At 42.5% G+C, this 26,032-nt stretch overlaps 1 pseudogene; it reads right to left on the bottom strand.

Moving 5' to 3' along the window:
• Positions 1-1,420: 1,420 nt before the first annotated feature.
• LOC149153522 (GABA transporter 1-like) overlaps positions 1,421-26,032 on the bottom strand; it is a 44,598-nt pseudogene continuing 19,986 nt past the window's right edge.

The raw sequence follows: 26,032 nt of genomic DNA, 5'->3' as shown, positions 1-26,032 counted from the left end.
AGATAGAGGTGGAGAGGGAGAGGGAGTGACAAGGGAGAGATGGGGAGAGAATGAGGGAGAGAGGAGAAGATGGAAGAGAGAGAAGAGGAGAGGAGAGAGATATGGAGGGAAGAAGAAGAGAGAGAGAGAGGGGGAGTGAGACACGTAGATGGAGGTGAGAGAAAGAACAGGAGTGGGAGGGAGATAGTGACAGAGTTATAGGTAATAGAGAGAGAGAGAGAGAGAGAGAGAGAGAGAGAGAGAGATGGGTGGGGGGCTAGCAGAGATAGAGGGAGCTGGGAAAGAATCATAGAGAGAGGACAAAAGAGAGAGAGGGAGAGAGGGGACTCAAGAGAGAGAAGGAGAGATAGATGAAGTTGTAGGGGGAGAGAGAGGGGGGGAAGAAGAAAGACATAGAGGGAGAAAGGTAGAGAAAGAGAGGGAGTGACGAGGGAGAGATAAAGAGAGAGTGAGGGAGAGAGGAGAGCAAGACGGGAGAGTGAGAGGAGAGAGAGAGAGGGAGAGAATGGAAAGAGAGAGAGAGAGAGAGAAGGACAAGAGAGAGAGGAGGAGGGAGAGAGAGAGGGAGAGGAAGAGGGATGGAGAGAGAGAGATAGATATGGAGAGAGTGTGTGTATGTTTGGGGGTGAGATAGAGAAGGAATAAGGAAGACACACACACACACACAAAAACACACATATAGTATTATATAACCAACCTAGATCCATCTTAACCTCGGATGTATCAAGTGTCGAGAGGGATCAAATATCTCGACGTGCAAACCCTTCATCAAGTTTTACACTCAGAAAAGAGGTTTGGACCATGAGAGATTTGATCCATCTCCGCCCTTGATAGATCCAAGGTTAAGATGGATCTATACTGGTATAATTATGTTATTTCTTTATGTGTTTCAAAAAATAAAGTTATCAAATCTTTACATCCATTATAAAATTGGTACTAGCTGACCATAATGCTTTTAAATCATGTGTTAAAATGTGTTAAAAGTTTAACAAACGTGTTAAAATATGCTAAAAGTTAAATAATGAAAATAAGATATATGTTATTCTAAGGAGTGACGGAAGGTTAGTTTCAGATGAATAAAATGTGAAGGTTTCATGAAAAACCCTTCAAAGTACTCTCAATAATTAGTGGTTAATAATTAGTTAAAGGAAAAGAAAATTACATAATTCAAAAATAACAAATCCTTCTAGAAATAATTTGTTAATAAATACCATTATATTACTGAAGTACAAATGGAAATAGCTATACAGTGGAAAACTCCATATCCTATCATTTAGCACTATAATAGTATATAAGCTATACTGTCATCTAGTGCTCGATGGTAGTATATAAGCTTTATGGTAAGAAGAGCCACTTAAATTCTGGTACAATATTTAGATAAGATGGATTAAAACATACTGCCACTGATGAATATGCAAATTCATAAGTTGGCTAATAGTTTGTAATTGTGAGCATCAACATAAACTTGGCGAATCGCTGCAATGCAACCCAACACTCCCAAAATTGAAAAAACCACAGCTATGAGGGTGTTGATCCAGAATATCAAACTCCTCTTTGAAGGCTTGAACGTTAGGTTGTAAAAGGCTACAGGAAAAACGAAGTCCAAAGGCATGAACCCAAATGCACCAACTACTGCAATTATGTCCGCACAAAATGGTAGCATCGTTGCAATCAAAGTAGCCACACTTATGTAAACTTAGCATAACAACATTCTTGGTAGCATATTACGTGGAGAAAACATTCCATTGCTCACATCTCCCAATTTTTCCTCCAAAACATCAAATGTAGTGATCTGAATTGCATCATTATATTGTTTTCCATCCATCTCGATGCATTTGGAGTGGAAAAAGTGGAGGAATCAACTCACAGGACAGTTTTTACCAGCGGGACCCAGTTTGGCGAAACAGGGTCTAAAACCTTCTACGATCATTTTGAGGCATAAAATGATGTTTTTTGGGGCTAAATCTTTGTCACCTAAGAACTGCATCTTTTCATGCTATTATACACACAGATAGCTTTCCAGCAGTGCAAGAATCACATCAATCAGAGTCCGTAAGCAAATGTTATACCACTCAGAAGTTGACCTTCCTGTTTTCACACCTATAGCTTGGGAGGATGCCACATCAACCCCCATTATTCATGGAAAAGGGGCTAGCCACGTGTTTTTGATGTAAAATACTCTAGAAGAGTCTATTTTGTAACTATATTTAAGAGTTGATGTAGTCAAACTTAACCACTAGTAGGCTATCAGGATGTGTTATAACAAGGCCACTAGGAGGAAGAGGCATTCCATTTCTTTTGAGAGCATTTTGTTCCATAGTTGAGCAAAGATAGCCAAGAGAGATAGGAGGTAGAGAACACAAAGATGATTTGTGCATTGTAGTAGCCCATGGGCCACAAACATTACTTTTTTGTATCTACAACCATATTTCCAAATAGAGAAAGAGAGTGAAGTGACCTCATCTTCCAGTTGAGTTTTCTCCCAAAAGGGTTTCCTAGAGAGAATATATTGTGTATTATGTGTGTGTAATCTTATTTTTTCATTCTCTACTTTTTTTCTTGATTTAATTTTACATGCATGCACTAATCACAGTTAATTTTACAGATCTAGTAATTAAATAAAACTGTAATAGTGTAGAAACTCAAATTCTTAATATAATATTATCAAATCAGTTGTGACAAACTATCCAGTGGAATATCCATGCCAATTTACGGATCATTTGGTATCAAAGCAGGTTTCTTTGAGTATTTTATGGAGATTGCAGGGATCTAGATCAGCGAGGCTGAAAAATGTAAAACCCTAAACATGGGCAATGAATCTGTTAAAAAACCTCAAAATCCTGTAGAGGTCAGGTTTTCGCGGATTGAAGAACAAGTCGTAGATATAAACCGCAATGTCAACCTCCTCATGGATGACCTAAGAAATAAGATCAGGATATTTGGAGAAAAAGGGGGTTCAAATGAAAAGGACAAATCAGAAGGGGATCAAGAGATCGGGAAGACACAGATAACCAACTGAAGAAACAACCCGAAAAGATCAACCAAGTTCGAGTGCCGTGAACCAATCCCTGTTTAAAGTGGAAGTAAAAGCTGATATCAATCCATACCACGGTGAGATCGATGCTCTAAATTTGAACCACTGGTTGCAACAACTAGAATTTTATTTCATTATACATCAAATCGAGGAAGGGCAGAAGATCTCATTCGTGCAACTGAAATTATAGGGCCATGCACTGACTTGGTGGGAGAGGCAAACAAAAACCCTCAGGTTGGAGGGAGAACCTCTAGTGACTAAGTGGGATGATTTTAAAACCCTCATTAAGTCACAGTTTTATCCCATTGGGTACGTGGAAGACCAATGGATCCGGTGTCATTACTTCAGGCAAAATCGGGGCCAAAACATGCAAGAGTAAACCATAGAATTCAGAGAGATGGTTATAATGTTGGGTATCTCTCCAAATAACCCATATGTACTCCTCAAGTATCTGGGGGGTCTACACCGCCATCTGCATGAGAAAGTGATGTTGTTCAAGCCCAAAATGGTGGACGAGACTTGTGTACAGGCATAGTATATGGATAACATAGGCTTGAAAAGAGCACAATCAACTGGATTGAAGCAAAAGGTGCAACAAGATGCTTCTAAGGATAGGAAGAAGAAGAAAAAAGGGGGAAAAGATAGAAGGATGGCAGCCACAACACACTAGTGCAAAGATCCTAGCAACCACTACAGCATTGATGGCCATACAGAGGAAAGTGCTGGAAGTTGCATCCAGAGCTAAACTCGAAGAACAAGAAGAAAGATAATAAGAAGAAAAATATCATGGCCACCGATTTGAGCAACCAACTTGAAAGCAGCTCAAACGTGGATGAGAGGATCATCTGTACTCTAGTGCAAAAGGAGGTGAATCTAAATAGACTTCAGCAACATGAAGAGAAAGAAATGACCAAACTCTTCCATGTAAAGATACAGGTAAAGAAGACAGAGATTGATGCTCTATTTGACTTAGGATCGCAAGCAAATCTCATTGTAGTAGATCAATCAAGAAGTTGGGGCCAAAAGTTTGTGATCATCCAAACCCATATCCACTCGGATAGGTACATAAGGATGCAGAGCTGAAGGTAATAAAAAAAAATTAAATTAGATTTGCTATCAGTGTTGATTTTATTGATGAAGTCGATCTCGATGCGATTCCCCTTTATGTATATGGAGTCATGTTTGGGAGTTCATACACGTACATGCATGATGTAGTATTCACGAGGAGATCTAACCAGTATCGGTTCATCAAGGATGGAAAATCATTCATCATCAATGTGCACAAAGGCAAGTCAAAAAATTTCACTGGTAAGCGCCAACCAAGCCAAGAAATTGATCAGGTCCAATGAGAAGTATGTTTTATTGTTTTTAAGAGAAAACAATCAGTAAAGGAGTCAATAAGAGGCAAGGCATCCCTAGGGGGGTGTACTAAGAAACAAAAACAGAAATTGGAGGAGTTGTTATAGGAATACAAGGACGTGTTTCGAGAGCCTAAATATCTACCCCCTAAGAGAGAAGTGGAGCATGAGATCCATCTATTTCCAGACTTCCCATTGCCAAATATTGGGTTATACACGCAGTTTATTATAGAAGTAAGTGAGGTGAAGAAATAGTTGCAACAGCAGTTGGAACAGGGTGTCATTCTACCAAGTAAATCACTATGTGGGTCACCCATCATTATTGTGCCAACGAAGGTGGTGAGCTCCAGTATTGTAGCAATAATGCTACAACTCCTGGGGCTTCCTGTCTCTTAATTTTATCAACCCGGTAGTTCGTACAAACTTGGAAGCGACGGTGCTGTATGCACAAGTACTAGCCCTTGTCGCAGCTGTCACTTGGTCAGCTGGCACAAGTCCGCTAGGGCTTAAGCCAACTTCTATAGGCTCACAGAAGAAGCTTTATCAATGATGGACGAAAGCTAACTCAAAGGAAGGCTACGCTGCTTGACAAACTGAATCAAAAGCATGTAAATCCATGAAACCCTAATTTAACTAGTCTATCTTCTATAATGCAAAGAATGTGGATGCAACTCCTATGAATGCTGTCATTACCTCTAACAAGTGTAAATGCATGGGTCTAAGCTACTTGCATCATGAGAAATGTGTTTTTGTGTTTTTCCTTTAGGTGTGTGGAATGAGTGTGAACATGGCCTAATTAGGGTTTGATTGTGCAGGTGGGATGGAGAAGGAAGGAAAGTGTGGGACAGGTTGGGGAGGCTAGGAGAGGTTCCTAAGGATCCTTAGCACCCATCCACGGAGGTCCCTCACGTTCAGAAGCTCGGCAACGAAGTGAATGGCCTCCTACAGGAAGGCTGCAGGGGATCCTACAGGATACTCTGTTTTCTACAGGATGGTTGTGCACGTCTACAGGATGGTTGGCCGTGGAGGTTTTTAGGAGTTGATGGAGTGTTGGAGTCATGTGGGAGGCTAAGGGAGATGGAGATGGACCTAATGATGTCTTAGGAAATGGCAAGTCAGACGAAGGAAGGGTGCATGCAATGGGTTGATGTTTTGGAAGGGTGGAATCAACGAGAGTGAAGGAGATGGAGCTGTACGTGAAATGAGAGAGTTGGAGGGCACGTGAGTGAGATAGAGGGTGAATAGAACTTGCAGGTGGATGAAGAAAACGACGAAGGAAATCGCTTGAGCAAAAGCAGTGTAAATAAAACAAATGACCTGTGCATGAAAACAAGGAATTCATTAACCTATTATGCCATGAAACCTATAAATCCAAAATGGAAACCAAGCAATAAAACTAATGCGTGAGAGTGCAGTATGGATCAATGTCGAGAATGTATGAATAAATCCTTAATGAAAAACGTTCATGTGGCAACCTGCGTGGAGATGAAACGACTGCTGTTCTTTTTGGTGGCTGATCATGGTCTACACCCCAATCCCAAACAGTGAGATGGCAGTGAGCCTTTACAACCTGTTTTTGTTGGAGCTCCAAGAGATTTATTCTACCAACCTATCAAACTTGAATACTGAAAGCAAAGCATCATACCAGTCCTATCTATGCTAATGAAAACAATTAAACTAACAAGCTGGAAATCCGAATTGCATAGGAAACTAAACAAACTCAAGTGCTGGACCTAATTGTAAATGCATTACAACACTGAGGAGGTCTATGGCTCTCAGGTTGGGCCCTAACCTGAGAGCTATAGCTCCTTGAGAAAACTCAGAACTAACTCAAAAGTGGCCTTCTTTATTCATAATCTGATAACATGCCAAATTGGCTTACAAAAGAGAACGAAACTTGAGCTGTGCTCCAAAATTACAATAGTAATACGAGAGTTTCAACAACCTAACCAAGGCTAAGGCCTCTATACTTATACAAAACGATGATCCAACAAGTATCCATGATTCTAGGAGCTCGGCTGTTTAATCTAGAGTTTAACTGCTGATCCTGTAGGATGGTCATAAATGTTGTTTCCTGTAGAGCAGTTTTGAACTGCTGTTCCTGTAGAACAGCTGGCCGTGTATTAAGCTCGGAGGGAGGATGGAGTGGGGCTCGGAGTTCTTGGTGAGGATCACGAGGAATGTCCCCCAAGACCGTGGACAACCTCTCCTTACGTCAGCAGTGCCAACTCGTTGTCTCCTTGCCACCTTTTCGTTGTCTTTTGCTCCCTTTTAATGCCAAAACCTGGAATCACAATGCATTAGCTACGTAGATAAAGTTCCTATCCTTTCTCCTACAAACAACATGAATAAACTAAGAAGTGTATGCATAAACAATAAAAATGAATGGTTTGAGCAAGAAGAATAGGCCAAAATGAGCCCAAATTGTACCAAAATTGGGGCTCATCAGAAGGATGGGACTCGGCAGATGTGTATAGATTACAAGGTGTTGAATAAAATCACACTCAAGAACAGATACCCCCTGCCTAGGATAGATGATATGATAGATCAGTTGCAGCAAGAAATGTATTTCACCAAACTGGACTTGAAGTCTAGATATCAGCAGGTTCGAGTCAAAGAAGAAGATACATGGAAGACTACCTTCAAAACCAGGCAGGGTTTGTATGAGTGGTTAGTTATGACATTTGGCCTATGTAATGCACCAGCTACATTTATGAGATTAATGAATGATGTATATTGCCCTTTTATAGATTGATTTCTTATTGTCTATTTGGATGATATAATGGTATATAGTGCTACCTACGAGGAGCATATTCACATTGACGCAGGTGCTGGAAACATTGAAGAAGCACAGGCTGCAAGCAAATCTCAAGAAGTGTGATTCTGCACAGCAGTGCTTGGTGTATTTGGGATATGTGATTGGTGGAGGAGAATTGAAGATAGATCCTTTCAAGATGGAAGCCATCATGAAATGGGTGGTTCCTACTAATGTTATTGAGGTTAGGAGTTTCATTGGAGTAGCACAGCACCTAAGGAAATTCATAGCCTCGTTTTCAATGGTAGAAGCACCGTTCCATGCCACAACAACAAGTGGCAAGAGTTTCTAGTGGGGAAAAGGAAAAGTGGGGTTAAAGTGTTATGGGAAGTTGTGGGTATGTTATGGGAGTTGTCTTGATGCAAGGAGGAAGGCCCATTTGCTACCATTCTAAAGTATTTCATGGGGGAGTTCTTAACTACTCTACCTATGACAAGGAGTGCTATGCCATGATGCAAGCTGTGAAGAAGTTGAAGCACTATCTGATGGGAAAGGAGACAATAATCCACACAAATCACTAGTCATTATAATACTTTCAGGCCCCGAATAAGCTACAACAGACCAAACATTACAAGTGGATGGGGTTTTTACAGCAGTTTCATTTGGTGATCAAGTATAAGAAGCGCAGCACAAACAAGTTGGTCGATATTATTTCAAGGCCACCCACATCAAATACTGTAGCTTTGGGGCCTCTTATGCACATGGAGCCATTCACCCATGATGCATATAGAGAAGCATATTCAGAAGATGAGGACTTCAAGGAGTTGTATCAGCAGTTGCAGAGTCAGAGTCATGTGCACGATGGTGAAAACACTGTAGAATACCATATCCATGATGGGTTACTCTACAGGCTGGATAAGCTATGTATTCCTAAAGGTGAGCATTTGTATTTGATTAGAGAGGCTCACACCTCCAAGGTTGCAGGGAAATTTGGTGTAGGGAAGCCCATGGCTAACTTGCATGATCCGGATTTAAACAGGAACGCAATAAAATACAGAGGTAACCATAAAGACAGATATGCAGCAGAAATAATACCTCAATTCATTACTGTAAAATACTGAAATATGCTTACAAACAGAAATGGAAATAAACCAGCTAGGGCGATGGTAGCTTATCTCTGAGAAGAGATGTGGTGGCTACATGCCTCTAAACTGTCTTACAATGAGGCTCGGAGGCCTATTTATTGTTGAGAAACAATGGAAAACCCTTCACATTCCAAAACCTAACCCTAGAAGATGAAACGCCAAATTGTGGGCCCCGTTTTTGGGTAAGTTGGTACATCAACTTCCCGGGGTCGCGAATTGGTCGTACTATCTCCGTTTGACGTGCATGATAGCCCGTTGGAAAGATCTCTCCGAGGACTACGACGGAAAAGACAATTTTTATCAAAAAAATTGTTGGTGGTAGATTTCCCAAAAAATGTCGTTTAGGGCCTCAAAACGGCTCCGGAAGTTTAGGACCCGAAAAACTGCTAAAAATAGTAAACTGTGCTATAATTAAGGAAACTGAAACAAACTGTAAGAAGCACTAGAGGGGATCCAAGTGGAATTAGCGGGTGGCCACCAATATCCACCTGGATCATTCCTCCCCCCTTAGGAAGCAATGGTCCCCATTGCGTTGAGTTCCTCCATGAGATGAGGGAACTTCTGCTGCACTTTGTCCCTGGTGAGCCACTTGCCCTGGTGAAGGAGTTGTCCTGCTTTGACAACTCGATACAGTTGGATATTCTGCTGGCGAGTGTGCTTGATCTGTGTGTCCATGATCCGATCAGTTGCAACTTGTTCCATGCAAGCTGGATTTAACTCTGTGGGTGTGAGTTGTTCTGCAATGTTAGACGTGTCTAGTAATGGTGGAAAGTATGGCCGAAGGCGGCCGACATTGAACACCGGGTGCAGGCCAAGGAATGGGGGAATGCTGAGCTCAAATGCATTGTCTCCCATAGCCTTGGTAATGGTGTAAGGGCCATATCGAAGTGGTCTGAGTTTCCGATAGGCTCCGGTAAGGTGTTCCTTTTGCAAATGCAACCAGACTTTGTCGCCCACTTGAAACTTGTGTGGCACCCGATGTTGATCATGTCGTTGCTTGTACTTGGCATTTGATTTCTCCAGAATGTCATGGACCTGCTGGCGAATATGTTGGATGTGCTCAATGAAGCTGTTTGCCTTATCTGTTTTGGACTGGACATGAGCAGAATCTGCGTGAGTAGCTGCAAATGGCATGGCCACATCGATGGGACATAGTGGCTGGAATCCCAATCCCACCTGGAAAGGGCTGTGGCTAGTCGAGCTGTGGAGAGCCCGGTTGTAGCTGTGCTGAACATAGGGGAGGCTCTCGTCCCATGTGCGTGGATGCTTTGAGTTGTACATGCGCAGATTGTGTACGATCATCCTGTTGACGACCTCAGTCTGGCCATCAGTTTGAGGATGGAAAGCTATGGACTTAGTGAGTTTGGTGTCCAGCATCGACTAGAGGCTAGACCAAAATGTACTGAGGAACCTGCTATCCCGATCTGAAATGATAGACTGTGGGATCCCAAAGTGTACCCATACTCATTCAAAGAAGAGTTTAGCAGTGGCTTCTGCTGTGATATTCTTCTTGCAGTCCGCCATAATGGCCATCTTCGAGAACCTGTCGACGACCACAAAAACACAGTCATTTCCATGCCTAGTGGAAGGGAGGCCTGACATGTAATCCATGGAGATGGATTCCCAAGGTCGACCAGGGGTAGGCAGCGGGGTATAGAGGCCTTGCTTCTTGATGGTCGGTTTGGCAATGGCACAAGCAGTGCATGATCTGATGTACTTCCCGACATCCTGTCGAAGATTCGGCCAATAGAAATATTTATGCAGTACTGCCACGGTTTTTTCGACACCAAAATGCCCAACGGCCCGACTGTAGTGTGCTTCCCAGATCATCTTGGCACGCTCGCTTGAAGGAACACAAAGGTGACCCAGGTGGCATAACAGGTCGTCCTGGAGGTGAAAATCTGGAACATGCTGACCCTCCAAGAGTGTCTGGTATGTGTGGTCGAATTCCGGGTCGCTTTTGTAGAGCAGTGGCCAATCAGAAGTCTCGTGCCCACAAGAGTTGAGCACGGTGGTTAGCGCCATGATCGGTGGTCGACTGAGGCAATCTGCAACATTATTGGTGCTGCCCTTCTTATACTTGATATTCAAATGGAACTATTGCAGGTATGTGGACCGCTTCTGATGGTGATCATTCTGCAATTTCCCTTGGGTCTGTATGAACTGCAGGGGTCGGTGGTTTGTGTGGAAGACCGTTTCCTTCCCCAAAATGTAATGCTTCCATTGTCGGCAGGCCTGCACAATGGAATACATCTCTTTGTCATAAGTGGGATACTTCCGGACTGTGTCTGAAAGTGTCTCACTGTGATATGCCACTGGATGCCCGTGTTGAGTAAGGACTGCCCCAATAGCATAGTCAGAGGCATCTGTTTCGACCTCAAATGGTTGTTGCAAGTCTGGTAATGCAAGAACTGGTGTTGTGCAGAGTCGATCTTTCAACTCTGTGAATGCCTTCTGTTGAGATTTAGACCAAAAAAATTTTGCTTTCGCTCCTCCCTTGGTGACCTGACTCAAGGGCCAAGTGATATGAGAAAATCCCAACACGAACCTGCGGTAGAAGTTGGCAAGACCTAGAAAGCTGCGAAGCTCTGTCAGAGTGGTTGGAGATGGCCAGTCCCGAATGACTTGGATCTTGGCTGGATCCACATGCACCCCCCGTTCATCAATAATGTATCCCAGATACTGAACCTGGGTCATGCCAAAAGTGCATTTCTCCAAATTGGCACATAACTTGTGTTGTCGCAGTGTTTCGAGAACCTGTCGGATGTGGTGGAGGTGCTCTTCCCAAGTCTTGCTAAAGATCAAGATGTCATCCAAGTATACCACTACAAATGAGTTGGTGAATGGCCGCAAGATGTCGTACATTAGCCTCATGAAGGTTGCAGGAGCATTCGTCAATCCGAAAGGCATAACCAACCATTCGAAAAGGCCCTCCTTGGCTTTGAAGGCAGTATTCCACACATCGGAGGGTTCGATTGGTACCTGGTGATATCCTGACTTCAAATCGATCTTGCTGAAATATTTTTCCCCCTTTAGTTGGTCCAGGAGGTCATCAATCCATGGGATTGGGTACCTATTACGGACAATGATCTTGTTCAGTGCCCGATAGTCAATACAGAGTCTCCAAGTCCCATCCTTCTTTTGTACCAGCACAATCGGGCTCCCACAGGGCGATGAACTCGAACGGATGTGACCTTTTTGCAGCAGCTCCTGAATCTGCCTCTTGATTTCATCGTTCTCTAGAACAGAGCGCTGATAGATTGGTCCATTGGGCAGCGGCGAACCTGGGGTCAGATCAATGGAGTGCTTGACCTGACAGTGCAGAGGAACCCCTGTGGGGGAGGTGAAGATGTCCTCATACTCCTCCACGACCTTGTCCATCTGTAGTTTTCGTGCGGAGGGGCCCTGTCTGGAGGTCGTGGCCACCGTCTTCTTCTTTTCTTGAGGGCGTATCATCAGGAAAACAAACTTCCCGGTTTTGGAAATGAGCTTACTGCATTGTTTTGCAGTAACCAAAGAGATGGCGGTAGGCGGTGCTACCTCTGGTATCCTGTACAACTTATTTCCTAAAGTAACAATAACAACATAGGGCCTTGACTCATACACAGCATGTCGCTTCCACAAGTATGGTTGTCCTAATAACACATCACAAACTTCAAGGGGAGCAATGTCACACAATACCTCATCCGTGAAGGGCTTGATGTTGTATGGAAGGCGACACTGTTGGCTCACGCGAAGATCCCGTCCTTGGTGCAGCCACCCAATGGTGTATGGTTGTGGATGTGATGTGGTCGGTAAGCCCGGCCGTTTCACGACCTTTGCCGAAATGAGGTTCTTTTGGCTCCCACTGTCGACAATGAACTGTAGCGAGGAGCCCTTTACCCACATCTGGGAGTGGAAGAGACGCTCCTCCTCCTCTGGATCTTCAGGTTCCTCCTTCTGGATCTTCGTGGTGGCAACGGTGGCGTTGGGCTCCGCATCGATAATCTGCTTCCCTTTGTCATTCCCCTTATCGGGTTCTGACTCAGAGTCAGAACATGCATCTGATTCTGAAACCTTTAGCTCGGCCACTAGTGACTGCTTGGCCCGACACTCACTTGTGTTGTGAGTGGAGCTCTTATGGAACTCACACCACTTTCTGGTGTCCTTTTTCGGCTTCGCGGCGCTGTTCTTTGCTTGCAGCTTTGGCGGGTTGTCTTGGGCCGCCCCGCCTTGGCTTTGTCCTTTGTTCTGCGGTTTGGGGGCACCTTTCCCTTGTTTCGGATTCGCAGACCCAAAGTCTCGTTTCTTCTGTTTAAACTTTTGCTCGACCTTGACGGCATATCGGTATGCCGTGCCGAGCAAGGAGATGTTCAGGAATTCTATTTCTTCTTGGATGTACTTATGCAGACAGCCACGGTATTTGAGTACCAAATGCTGCTCTGTATCCTTGATACCCAACTTTGTGCGAAGGGTATCGAAAATATTGGTAAACTCTGGTACGTCTTGGTCCCTTCCCTGCCGTAGCGTGGTCCACTTTATGTATTGATCCTCATAGCTTCCGATAGGGTAGTACTGCTCCTTGATGGCATCTCGGAATGAATCCCAAGTCGGTGTGACTGAAAATAGTGAGCCTGTATTTTCATCCTTATGCTCGCAGTAGGTTTCCCACCAATCCTTGACGTGGGGGGCTGCTTTGAGAAGAGCGAAAATAATCTTTTCCCGACTGGAAAAATCATGAACAGAAAAATAACCCTCTAGCACATTTAACCATTTATCGACGGCATCTGCGTCTATCTGACCCTCGAATATGGGGATTTCAAAATTAACTTGTACCTTAAATGGTGTGGCGTTTCCAGAGTTGCTGTTGGAAGCCGATGCGTCGCCCCTAGGTAGCCGTTGAAGGATTTGGGCAAAGTTGTCCATCATCGCGTTCCTTTGTCGCTCGAGGGATTCTTCAAGCAAGATTTTGATAGGATCTCCTACCCCCTCATCTTTCTTTTCATCCGCCATGGGAGGCTGTCGGGATTTGCGAGGCTGGTCTTGCAAAGGTTCGACCAGTTCAAGCCCTAACTCCTTATATCCTAACCTCGTTGGGGACATGCAAAGAAAAAAAGAGAAGAAAAGTAGACCGCTCTGATACCACTGATCCGGATTTAAATAGGAACGCAATAAAATACAGAGGTAACCATAAAGGCAGATATGCAGCAGAAATAATACCTCAATTCATTACTGTAAAATACTGAAATATGCTTACAAACAGAAATGGAAATAAACCAACTAGGGCGATGGTAGCTTATCTCTGAGAAGAGATGTGGTGGCTACATGCCTCTGAACTGTCTTACAATGAGGCTCGGAGGCCTATTTATTGTTGAGAAACAATGGAAAACCCTTCACATTCCAAAACCTAACCCTAGAAGATGAAACGCCAAATTGTGGGCCCCGTTTTTGGGTAAGTTGGTACATCAACTTCCTGGGGTCGCGAATTGGTCGTACTATCTCCGTTTGACGTGCATGATAGCCCGTTGGAAAGATCTCTCTGAGGACTACGACGGAAAAGACGATTTTTATCAGAAAAATTAGCTCCGGAAGTTTAGGACCCGAAAAACTGCTAAAAGTAGTAAATTGTGCTATAATTAAGGAAACTGAAACAAACTGTAAGAAGCACTAGAGGGGATCCAAGTGGAATTAGCGGGTGGCCACCAATATCCACCTGGATCATTGCAGAGGTATGTGTATTGGCCCAAGATTAAGAGAAAGTAGCTCAATTCATAAGAGGATGCATGCTTTGTTGTACCAGAAAGCCTGGCAATAGGAAACAAGGTTGGTATCATCCCTTACCTATACCTACTCGTCCTTGGGAAAGAACTTCTATGGAACTTGTGGGAGGCTTATCGACAACCAAGAAGGGACATTACTACCTGTTCGTGGAAGTTGAAAAGTTCAACAATATTTGTGTTCTGATGCCCTGTAAAAATACCATCAGTGGACAAGAAGCAACAAAATTGCTCTTTGGACAGGTCTAGGTACACTTTGGGATACCAAGGAGCATCATTTCAGATAGGGATATAGGATTTCTCAGTGCATTCTGGACTACATTATGGGAGAATATGGACACGAAGTTGAAGAGATCTACAAAATTCCATCCACAGACAGATGGGCAGACAGAAGTAGTTAATAGGACTTTGGTGCATCTTATGAGGGGTTAAAACCAGAAGCATCTGAAGACCTGGGATGAAAATATGGTATATATACGATATTCTTATAATAGAGAAATCCACACTTCTACAATAAAATCCCCATTTGATTTTTTTTTGGATATTTTCAACCTTCACCTTTGGATATTGCATATGGGCGGCAAGGAGGAGTGAAGGAAGACATTACAGAGATGATTTGAGGACTGAAAAAATTATAGAGAGGATCATGCAGATCTATCTATAGGTATAGGACACACTGCAAAAGTCATAGGTGAAGTATTAGGCCAGGCATCATTAGCACAGAACAAAGAAATCATTCAAGGTGGAAGACAGAGTATGGCTATAGCTAAAAAAGGAGAGGCTACAAGGACCTGATAAGAAAATCAAGGCTCTAAGGTATGGTCCCTTTGAGATACTAGAAAAGGTGGGTGATAATGCCTATCAACTCAGTTTACCACCATATATGTGCATTTACTTAGTTTTAAATGTGGAGAATTTGAAACTCTATGAGGCTTCCATGCTAGACCAAGAAGAGGAACAAGTCCTACCTTTTGTGGAGGATTTGGCACCAGATGCTCAGGCAGAGTTGACAGAAGATACAGTTTTGCAAAAGAGGTCTAGAACTACAAGACAAGGGCAAAAAGGCCTTTGTCATATTGGGTTGAAGGGACAACTTCCAGGAAAAGCTAAATGGAACACTAGAGAGAAGGTGGAGGAAAAAATTCCTCACCTCATTCAATAAAATATTTTGGGGACCAAACGCCTCCCAAAATGGGGAGGTGTTATCCGAGTTGGACCATTATATTTTTTTTCATCCATATCGATGCATGTGGAGTGGAAAAAGTGGAGGAATCAACTCATAAGACCACTTTTACCGGTGAGACCCAATTTGGCAAAATAGGGTCTAAAACCTTCCAGAATATTTTTGAGTTATTAAATGACATTTTTTGGGGGTAAAAATTTACCGCTAAACCACCACACCATTTCATGCTATTCTACACACATAGAGCTTTCAAACAGTGTAACAATCACTTCAATCGGAGTCTGTATGCGAAAGTTATACCACTCAAAAGTTGACCTTCTTGTCTTCACACCTATAGTTTGGGAGGATGCCACATCAACCCCCATTATTCATGTAAAAGGGGCTAGCCACTCGTTTGTGATGTAAAAGAATCTAGAAGAGTATATTTTGTAACTCTATTTAAGAGTTGATGTAGTCAAACTTAACCACTAGTAGGCTATCGAGTTGTGTTATAACCGAGCCACTAGGAGGAAGACACATTACATTTCTTTCGAGAGCATTTTGTTCCATAGTTGAGCAAAGATAGCTAGGAGAGATAGGAGGTAGGGCGCACAGAGAGGCTCTGTGCACTGTAGCAGCCCATAGCCCACATACATTACTTCTTTGTATCTACAACCATATCTTGAGACAGAGAAAGAGAGCAAAGAGGCCTCACCTTCCAGCTGGCATTTCTCCCAAAAGGGTTTCTTAGAAAGCATATCTTGTGTATTATGTGTGTGTAAGCTTATTTTGTCGTTCTTTACTTTCTGCTTCATTTAAAAAAAAAAATTGTGTAATCTTGGTAGTACTTTCTCTATTAATATTTTCAGAACATAAGTATGTCTTTAACCAAATTTGCAGGTTGCCTCAACCTGCTCGCAGGAAACCAAGTTTGTTGGCCACTTGTCTGTGTTAAATGTTGTCCAAATTTTAAATAAAGTTTTCAAGACTATCCATTCTACATTTGCAGTTTTATCTACTATAAAATTCAACTCAAAAAAGTAAAGGCTAACCGACATATTAACAAAATTATATTTTAAGACTTGTTTCACTCGTCAGATGGTCCACCAGGGTTGGGGATTTCGCATTGGACCCCGGGATTTCGCTCCTCTTCATGTCTTGTATGCTTTGCTTGATCTTTTTTAGTGCGAGATTGTTTTTGTACACTTGTATCTGGACTGCAACAATTTCTCTGTCTAGATCCTTCATGCTAGGCTCCATTGTTCAGGCCTCCTCCTGTTCCTCTCATTCCTTATATAGTGTCATTGCTCAGGCCACTATGTTCTTCATAACCCAATATTGGTAGATTGTTTGCCAAAACAACATGTGACGGCCTCTGGTGTTCCCTGAATCTTTCACCATAGTTTCCCATTCTTCTGTCTCCATTTCCTGATTGGTTATACTGTCATTGAGCTCCCTATCCCACTCTGCTATTTGATCGTTTACCTCCGGTGGGGTGCCAGCCATAGAGGCATTTATGAGGGTCTGCACATTTTCTTTCCCATTATTTCTACCTCTTTTTCTTAGACCTCTGTTGGAGGTTGCTTCCACCCCCTTGGTCCTTTTCCCTGCCTTAACTGTTCCTCTGTTTACTCTCTTGCCCGCCTCTTTTCCCTCTTTTGCCATCCTGTCCACTTTCCTAATTTTATTTCTTTTCCCGAGCGACTCACCAGTTCCGTCTTACTTGCTTGTTCCTGGGAGGGAACACTATAAGGGTTTTGGAACTCCAGGCGTCGCTACACACTAGTATATTTAATAACTAGAACATTAACAAGATAAAATTATTTATAAGTCAAAATTATTTTACACAGAGTGGACTTAAGTTTCTCTAGCCCAGGCTTGTCCACCCGCTCTTGGCTTGGAGAATTGTGGTTGCCCTCTTTCTCCCCCGATTTTCCCCCTTTCTTCTCAGAGACAAACAAGCTTCGACCTTTTTCTTTGTTCCAATGATTCTTTGTAGTTTGTGTTTCCCACTTTCCCAAATCTCATGGGGTCTCTCTATTGCCCCTTCCTACTTTAGTTTCCTCCCCTCTTTGCTTATCCCCTCCCCAACATACAGGATAATGTGGAGCAGAATTAGCAGTTCTACAAGTGTCCTAATTTTGGGTCTCATAATATGAATTTTGGGTCGCGTTTGAGGGTCCATACCAAGATTCTCTCCTATTTGTTTCCCTCACCTAGTTTCTACCCCTAGTTGTCCCTTGTGACCTGTAGCCTTCAGTCGGATTTGGGCTTAGATCAAGCTAGAAGAACCTCAACCTTGCTTCTTGGTCCAGGATGGTTATGAGCTCCCCTCCTATGATAATGATTTTGTCCCTCACATGCCATAGGCTCCACCTTGTCGGAGCGGTAGGTTTCCTACTGGCGTCATTGAAGAATTTCCATTGGGCATCCTAGTGGACCACATTCTCCCAGTCACTATCTACCCAAAGATACATTACAATTTTCTTGAGCCCCCTCACTCTGACAGAATTTCAGGCATAAACATTCCAGTCGACCGGTCTAGTTTCCCAGGTAGCGCAGGTCTTGACTCATTTTGAGTCTTGACTTCCAGCAACCCTCACCCCATGTTCCTCTATAAAATTCATTACTACTATGAAATCAAGAAGGGGGACTGAGGTAACATACCAATTCTTGCCAACGAAACCCATTTTCCTCTCAATGTCCTCCAACCCACTTCCACCACCGTCCGCTGCACGTTCTTTCCTCTTCTCCCTCTGCGTGCTAATTCCTTCTCTCTCGGTTGCTTTAACCTCTTGTTTCTTTGTCCAGCTGCCACGCCTAGCACCCATAAGGTCCCCCACGTTCTCTCTTCTTCTTTCCACCTCCCATTCCTTCATTCGATTTCCTCGCGATGAGTTTTTCCTTACCCTTCCATTATTACCTTCCATCACTCCACTTGTGCCACCAGCTACTCCTACTGTGGATTTCCTTCCATCGTCATGCCACTTGCCATCACTAGTCTTCCCACCCTCGCGCCTGACCCCGAGACTCTGTCTCTCTCCTCCATCCTCGGCCACAACTGCATTAACTTTGTGATGTCCTATCCTAAATGTTGCCCCACCTGCCTTCGTGTCCTTCCACTTTCCAATACCCCCTTTGTCCTTTGGCCCAGATGGATGGCTTCTAGCGCCTCAGCCCCCCATACCCTTTGGCCCACCTCGTCTGCCATCTCCACTTCTCCCCTACCGCACCCCAATGGGGGTTTTCTCCCTTCTCCTTGTCATTTTCTAGAATCTCCTCTAGCCTTCTCATCCCTTCTATTTGAATTAAATCCTCTCCCCTTATATCCAAGTTTCTACCTACCTATCCGCATCCTCAGTTGGCAAGATTATCTACTACCACGTTACCCAATCTGTGATCATGCATCGAGACAATGTAGTCAATCTGACAAATTAGATTTCCAACCTCTTGGATGAGCCGTGTCGTCCTCCAGCTTTGGTTGATCTTCTCCCATGAGGTTCCTTACTGAAGTTTTTTCACCATGTTGTTTTTTCACCATGTCTATTGCCAGTTTCGAATCTCCTTCCACCTCCAGTCTCTGGAACCTTTCCCTTACTGTGATTTCCAACCCCCGCTTCAGTGCCTGAAGCTCTGCTTCATTGTTGCTCGTAATGCCACAATCCATGGAAAACAGGTGAATAGTATTACCTTTTCCATCTCTAAACACTCCTCCAGTCCCCGTTGCCCCCAGATTTCCCTCCACAACTCCATCGACGTTGAGTTTAATGAAATATTTTTTAGGCCGCATGAAAATGATCGCAAGCTCACAATGAGGGGGATGTTGTTTCCATGAGTTAGGGCTTAGCATGCTTGGCTTTAAGCTTAGTCCCATCATTATTCGTTCTTCCTGGGGATTTGTTTCCCAATCCTTTGCATACCAGTTCTCGGCAAGGATCATTTCTCTTATGTTTTGGACTATCATTTTCCATCGTTCTACTTATGTTCTCTTTTCCCCTTTGAATATTCTTTTATTTCTTTCCTTCCAGACTGCCCATAGTAGGAATCCTAATGATATTCTCCAGGCATGATTCAGAATGGGGTTTTGGTAAGGCTTTCTTCTCCAATTGTCCATTGTTGCTTTCATGCTTATTTGATTCCTGTCATTGACTCCAAAGAGTTGTTCATGGTTTCTCCATAGGTTTTCGTTGTACCTACAGGCATTGGTTAGGTGTTCCATTGTTTCTGCTTGTTCTGCACAGATACTGTAGATCAAAGGTCCCTATAGACCTTTTATCTGAAGTTGGTCCCAAGTAAGTGCTCTCCCATGTCAGATTATCCACATGAAGAAAGTGATTTTTGGCCATGATTTTTCTTTGCCAAATTTTGTCCCATATCCGTGGCCCCTGTTGCAGGTGGTGCTCTACTTGCAAATGATAGCCTTCTTTAATCGTAAAGATCCCTTTGATTTTATACCCCCACCTTATTATATCTACCCTTCTGCTATTGCAATTTTTTGGGTTTCCATCTCTTTCTTATAAACCTCCCATTGGGTGGATTTGGGAGCACCTCGCCAATCTTGTTTCTGTTTCCATTTTTTCAAGTATTTTCCTAGGGCCGAGCTCCAAATTTTTTTCACTATCTGGTCTACAGAGTTATTCGTGAATTGACATACTACTCTTAGATCAGGTATGTTGTGGAGTTTTTCTCTCTGCTGCCATGCCTCATCCCAGAATTTTTCTTTGTCTCCTCCCCTTATTTCCTAGAAGCTATGAGTTCTTATCAATTCTCTATTTTCTGATGCTAAGTTCCATATGGTTGATCCCTTAATGTTTTCCTGGACTCTTAGCCTTCCTTCAATCGAACTTGGCATTCCATATTTCCTCCCCCATATTTCCTTCCATATATCTGCTCCTCCCTGAATCCATCTCCACCAGAGCTTTGCCCCATGACCTGATTGAGAATGTACAAGTCTCTGAGACCTAACCCGCCTTCTTTTAGAGGTTTGCTAAGCCAATTCCATGATAGCAGGGCCCATTTTTTTTTTGGTCTGGGCCCTTGCCACAATTTTTTTTTGAAAATGTCAATCATCCTTTGGCATACTGTTTTGGGCGTCGCTTGGCTAGATAATTGGTAAATCAAAATCGAATGGAGCACTTATCTCATTATTATAACATGACTTGGCATATTCACTGATCTGAATGTCCAATTCTGCATTTTCCCTTAGATTTTTTCCAGTAATGTCTTCTAGTTTTCCATACTAGTTTATTGGTCACTTAGTTGTATTCCTAGGTATTTCGAGGTGAGATTACCAATGCAGAATCCCATTATTCTTGCTAGGAAGGCTTTCGATGGGGTTGTCATATTAAAGAAAAATATATCTGACTTTTCCTTATTTATCTCCATCCCAGAAGCACTCGTAAAGTCATTCAGGATCTCCATCAGACCTCTGGCTTCCTTGAGGGTTTCTTTCCCGAACATCATTATGTCATTGACAAACTGTTGGTGAGTTAATGGTAAATAATTACCCTACATTCTAAGACCTATATACTTATCCCTTTGTACTTTCTCTTTTACATACCTTCCTAGTCCTTCCGCAGCCAGTATAAACAGAAACAGGGACATTGGGTCACCTTGCTTGAGCCCTCGGGTTGCATTGAATGCCTCTATGGGCGTCCCATTGAGGAGGATTGAAAAGACCGGGGTCGATATCATCAAAATTATCTAGTTTATCCATCTTGAATCGAAACCAAATGCCTTCAATATGCCCTGTAGGTACTTTCAAATGAGGCAGTCATAAGCTTTCGATAAGTCTAATTTTACCAGAATCCCTTTGGTTTTTTTGGTCTTTAGTGAGTGTATTGCCTCTTGAGCCATCACAATACCATCTACTATTTGTCTCCCTTTAACAAAGCATGTCTGTTCTTGAGAGATTAATCCAGGTAGGATAGGTTTGAGGTGATTCACCATGATTGTAGCCATGATTTTGTAAATTACGTTGTAGAGCGCTATTGGTCTAAAACCTTGCAGTTCTTCTGAGTGGTCCGTTTTGGGAATGATGGCAAGAAAGGTGGAATTCAGGGTCGGTGCATTCTTTTATTACGTTTGGACTCCTCCACTAGTTTCACAATATCATCCCCCATGAACGACCACGTTTCCTGAAAGAATTCGGCTGTAAACCCATCTAGGCCTGGTGCTTTGTTTTTCGCCAGGCCTTTAATGACTTCTTCTACCTCTGACTTGGAGATTTCCCTTAGGAGGGCCATGTTCTGGTCCCTTCTCACTAGTTGGGGAATATGCCGAGTTATTCTGTTTATATTCTCCACCCTATCTAGATTGGGTTCCATTAGTAGGCTTTGAAAATGTTGAACTATCAGGTTCTCCATATCTTCCTTTTGAGTAAGGCGGTTTCCTTGCTGATCGACTAAGGAGAAGATCCTATTTTGCTGCCTATGTTGAATCATGGCTTTGTGAAAAAACCTAGAATTCCTTTCCCCTTCCTTTAACCATTGGATTCTTGATTTTTGCTTCCACAGTATTTCTTCTTGTTGCCTCCTTTCCTCTAATTTATTTATCAACTTCCCTTCTTCCTCCACTAGAGACTCAATTCTACCTTCATTTATTATCTATTGTTTCACTTATCCTGGATCAATTCCTGCTCCTATTGAATGTTTCCGAACTCTTCCTCGTTCCATTTTTTTATTTTACCTTTAAGATCTTCGAGTTGGAGTTGGAAAGTATGCATTATATTTTTTCCTTCTTTCCCGCTCTCACTCCACCATTCCTTCATTTTCTTAGTGAAGGTTGGTTCTCTTAACCAAAAAGCTTCAAACCTGAAGGGTCTATTTGATTGCCCTAGTTTCATGCCCAATTCTAGTCTAATTGGCCAATGATTTGAACCCAAGCAAGGTAGGATAGATGCCTCATAGTAAACATCTTTGCTTATTATATTTTCTATTGCCAAGAATCTATCAAGACGAGACGTTATTTGCCTGTTTCCTCCCCGCCTGTTGTTCCACGTATATTTACCATTAATTGTAGGGATATCCATTAGGCTAATATCTTCTTGGATATCCCTGAATTTCTCCATTTCTGGCTCCTCCCTTCAATCTCCTCATTTTTTCTCCTCTAACGTTGTTATCAGGTTGAAGTCACCTACGAACAACCATAGCTTTTCCTCATGTATTTGGTTTAGAATCTTTATCCTTTGGAGGAATTTTTCCTTTTCTCTTGGGATGTGTGGGCCATAAACTACAGATAACAAGAGCCAATCTTTATTTCCTATGAGGCGTAACCGCCCTGTGAGGATGTGTTGCATGCCTATCCAATAGTCTACAGTTACTTTTGTTGGATTCCACAAAATTTCTATCCCTCCTGTGCTTCCTCTTGCATCTATTGTCATACCCTCATACCTCAATTTCATCTTTCTTAGGATTTCCTCTAGTTTCCCTCTTGTGATCTTAGTTTCTTGAAGAAGCATGAATTGAGGTTTCTCTTTTCTTAGTCTCTCTATTAAGTATCTCTATTTTCCTTGGTTGTTTAGGCCTCTTATGTTCTAGGATGTTACTATCATTGGGAAAATTTATTTAATTGTTGGTACACCGCTGACAGCAATACCAACCTACCTGTGTTCACCAACATTTCTCCCATTATCTATATAGATTCGAGTAGGTTTCTCCGACCCATTTTCTTCCCCCCTTTGCTTTGTTTTGATAATCATGGGAGCTTTCCTGGTGCATTCCCAGTTGTTCTGTGATCTTGACTTATCCCTATACTTGCTTAGCTTGATATTATGATGGGACCAACCCTGTCCTATAGTCTGGATATGAATGTTGATTGATTAAATTGTTAAATATGTGATTTAAGGGGATATCCGTCGATGGTTTGATATTATATTGGTTTTATTTGATTGGTACGTGTTGGCTGTGAGGGAGACACCTGTCTCTGCCTCGGATTCCATCCTCCCACCTTGTGTTATGCTATGGAACCCTAATTGCTCTGTTTACTCCATCATTTCCGCCTTTTCTTGTTCGCGCTGTGCTCTAGTGTTCACTTGGATCTCTACAAGGGTTCTTGTGGCATTCTTGTTTGTGCTTCGACCTTGGCTCGGCTCTGTTAACTGGGCTCTGTTTATACTCTTTAACCACGGCTCTGTTCTGCTAGCTGGGTTCTGTTGGTGTAATGCAATTGTCTGTATCCTTCTGTCTGTCAATTAGCTCCAGGGTTTCGAGACTTGATTCTCTGTCATCTACAAATGGGTTCCTCTGCCATGAAGGTTTTGTGGGTGCTATCAATGGTTGCTATCTCCTGAGTGCATTTGTTCTTGTGTTGTTTTTTTTCTCTCGCCATGTTTGCTCCGCTATTTAATTGGTTAATTGATTATGGTGTTTCAGGTCATAGCCACTAGGTGACCCAGCATTCGACCTTAACTCGTCAGCTACACAATGGTAAGTTCTCTTTCTCTATTTTAGTTCTTTAGTTGGTTTTTCTATTTGTGCTAAGGGACTTGCTCTTTTGTGAACATGGTTTCCTTGCTGGTTGGCAACCTGTCGAATCCTTCCTCCGACTCAAAACTGCTCCTCTGGTAAGCATAGGCTCACAAACCCTCGCTTTTCCTATCTCCAAGCGGTTGGACTTGTATGAGGTCGCGGCTCTTAACTTGCCGGTCAGGGTTTTTAAGTCATGATTCAGTTATGGAATTTACAATTTGTATGTAGGGTTTCTATGTTGGGGTTTTCGAACCCAGTTCCTCTATTGAACATACAATGTATTTTGTTCTATCTTTGGGCTGTAATGCTTTGGACATTCTGTGTATTGGCTTGAACATGATTGAAAAAAGGAAAGAAAAATAATGTATATAATTTTATATGGTACCTGTAGGTTTGCGTAGCCTCTTTGCTGTGAATGTAGTCAAGGATGCTTTGAAACCCTCCTTCGATAACTGTAGTTTCCTTTTCAAATGCTTTGCGTGATTTGAAGAATTGTATTTATTTGCTGCAAGTTTTCATTCAGTTCTCCAACTAGTTTTTTCATCCTTCTGTTCGATGTTGGTGTTTTCATGAAACCTCGTTATCTTTCTAGTTCTAATATTGCCACTGTTTGTCAAAGAATTCACTCGGCTATTTCTTTGTTACTATTAGGAACACACTCAATTTAGTTTTTAAACAGAAATTTAACTCCAATGCTGCAATGGATTTAGATGTTCACAGAAAATTTTAATATTTCTATTCTTCTTCGGTTATGATGGAAAATCCCATCCCACAATGTTTCATGTTTTTTCTTTTTGTAAGATCTTCTGAATAGTTTCAGAAACTGTCAATCAGTTACATGTAGTTACATTGAATAAATGTTGATTCCCTTTCGTCTAAATTCTATAGTTAATTTAAAACAATAACTAAAAAGAAATAAAAATGAAAGTAAAACATATCTTGCTATTAAGTCCTAAATGCTAGAAACTAAGGAAAATTAAAAGACTCAGGTACAATGACCTGTAAACCTATCAACCTATGAGACAAACACTTTCGTTTTGTTCACCTGAGCTGGATGCTCCTACATCAGGCTCCCGGGGTAACAAAAATTCATGGCTCCATTCCATGAGCTCCTCGATAGAATATCCTGCACACTGTTTCTGTGCTGTGTCAAGCCACGAACTGTTATCAATGGGATGGTTCTTCCACTTGAAAAGGTACTGAAGGTACTCTTTTCTACGAGTCTTCTTGGCCACCTGCATGTCAAGAATTCTCTCGATCTCAGGGGGCTAAGCCGAAGGAATTTTCCTTATCCAAGAACCTCTTTCCGTCTCGGTGTCCCATTCTGGCCATGCCGAACTGTTGTCTTCAGGACTGGCAGTGTATGGAAACAAATCTGCCACGTTGAAGATAGGCGATATGCCTATTCCTAAGGGAAATTGTAATTCACAGGCATTTGCAAAGAATTTATGCACAATTTTGCAAGGGCCAATTTTTTTAAACTTCAATTTATTATACTCACCCTTATGGAACCTTTCTTTACGTAGATGTGCAAGAACTTCATCCCCCACATTAAATTGTACCTCCCGCTATTTTAGATCTGCTTGTTGTTTATACCTCTGACTATTGTCCTACAACTTAGACTTTACCTGCTCATGTAGGTCATTCATCGCTTTGGCGAAATCTTCCCCATCAACACTCCTTCTTTCCAGCTGTCCCAGATCTCGTAACTTGTGCACTTTGCAAGGATGCATGCCATACAAGATCTAAAAAGGACTGTACCCCGTGCTTTGATTCAGCGAATCATTGTAAGAAAATTCTACCTAGGCAATTACACGGTACCACATCCATGAATTTTCTCCAATTAAGCTCCGTAATAGGTTTCCCAAGCTCCTGTTCACCACCTCTGTCTACCCGTCAGTCTATGGGTGATAAGCGGAGCTGAAGTTGAACTGTGTGTCCAACTTCTTCCACAAGGTGCGCCAGAAATGTCTTGTTAACTTCACATCCCTGTCGGAAACAATGGACTTAGGCAAACCATGCAGTCTGACAATCTCCATGAAAAACACGTGTGCTACGTGAGTGGCATCACTGGTTTTTCTACAAGGAATGAAATGCGCCATTTTTTAGAACTGGTCCACTACCACCATCACAAAGTCATAACCGCGTTGTGTTCTAGGCAGACCCAAGACAAAGTCCAAGCTGACTGAGTCCCACGGTCTACTCAGAATAGGCAGTGGTGTGTAGAGTCCTATATTCTAACTGTATCCTTTCGCCAACTGACACACTTTACACTTGGTTACAAATCGCTACACATCCCTTCACATATTCGACCAGAAATAAAAGTGACTAAGCTGATCTAAGGTCTTATCAAT

The sequence above is a fragment of the Pinus tabuliformis genome, chromosome 9 (assembly GCF_031772625.1).
Source record: "Pinus tabuliformis cultivar Carrire ecotype Pingquan chromosome 9, CPIR1, whole genome shotgun sequence".
In the NCBI taxonomy this organism is placed as follows: Eukaryota; Viridiplantae; Streptophyta; class Pinopsida; order Pinales; family Pinaceae; genus Pinus; species Pinus tabuliformis.
This window is presented reverse-complemented; position numbering and strand designations above follow the sequence as displayed.